Genomic DNA, 1,176 nt, shown 5'->3' on the forward strand with positions numbered 1-1,176 from the left:
TCAGTTTCCGTCTATGGAGGTCGGTTTTACGATTTTTTGCACACCCCTATCCCACACCTTAGGTGGCAAACTACGTTCACTAATAAGTGAACATGTTCTGCCTATCCCCATCCCAAAGGAATTCGTGTGAAACAGAGACCCCTCCCCCTCCCGAAGGAATTCAAGCGAAATAGAGCAGTTCACTACAGGTGTGTACCAGTTCGATTCTAAAAAATGTACAAAATTGGACCCATTACACTTCTGTGCATTGTTTGAATTGCTTTGGAACACCGATTATAATAAGAAATGCACACTGCATATTAGTTGTTTATGCATCAAGGTGGTCATTGTATGTCTCCAATCATGCCTTCGTTGCATTTTTTGGGGAAGAGTTTCAAATGTGCAGTTTGGATAATGAGTTGAAATTCGAACAAAAGCAACTCAAGTCATATTTATCCTCAAATCACAATAATCAAGAACAGACAGAAAACTAATGTTAGCAGTATAGTATGACCAAAAGCTCACCTTGTTGCAACAGCATATCATCTGCTTGACACCAAGAGTAAAGGCAAGCAAGGCATGCTCACGGGTCTAACCATCCTTGGAAATACCAGCTTCAAAACCATCGATGGTGGAGTCAATAATGAGGACAACACAGTCAGCCTGTGATGTACCGGTAATCATGTTCTTGATGAAGTCACAATGTCCAGGGGCATTAATGACAGTGTAGTAGTACTTGGTTGTCTCAAATTTCCACAAGGCAATATCAATGGTAATACCACGCTCACATTCAGCCTTAAGCTTGTCCAACACCCAAGCATACTTGAATGACCTCTTGTTCATTTCAGTAGCATCCTTTTCGAACCTCTCAATAACACGCTTGTCAATAACTCATAGCTTATAGATCAAATGCCCAATCGTGGTCGATTTTCCAGAGTCAACATGGCCAATGACCACAATGTTGATGTGAAACTTCTCCTTACCCATATTGGAATGTTATATAGATGTTGTGACAAAAGAGATAAAACTTCAGGGGACATATATATACCAACATTCAAAGGCATGCATATACACTTACAGGTCCTAGTAATATCATAAACCAAATCGAAATATAATTTAGAAAAAAATTTCACCATCTCTAATGGCAACTTGACAGTTGCAAACAATGACAACATAAAAATATCTTGGATTCTATAT

At 39.1% G+C, this 1,176-nt stretch overlaps 1 pseudogene; it reads right to left on the reverse strand.

Annotated features, from left to right (window-relative positions):
• Nucleotides 1-507: 507 nt before the first annotated feature.
• Nucleotides 508-966, reverse strand: LOC122291789 (annotated as a pseudogene).
• Nucleotides 967-1,176: the final 210 nt, after the last annotated feature.

Source organism: Carya illinoinensis, chromosome 13, assembly GCF_018687715.1.
Source record: "Carya illinoinensis cultivar Pawnee chromosome 13, C.illinoinensisPawnee_v1, whole genome shotgun sequence".
NCBI classification, from domain to species: Eukaryota; Viridiplantae; Streptophyta; class Magnoliopsida; order Fagales; family Juglandaceae; genus Carya; species Carya illinoinensis.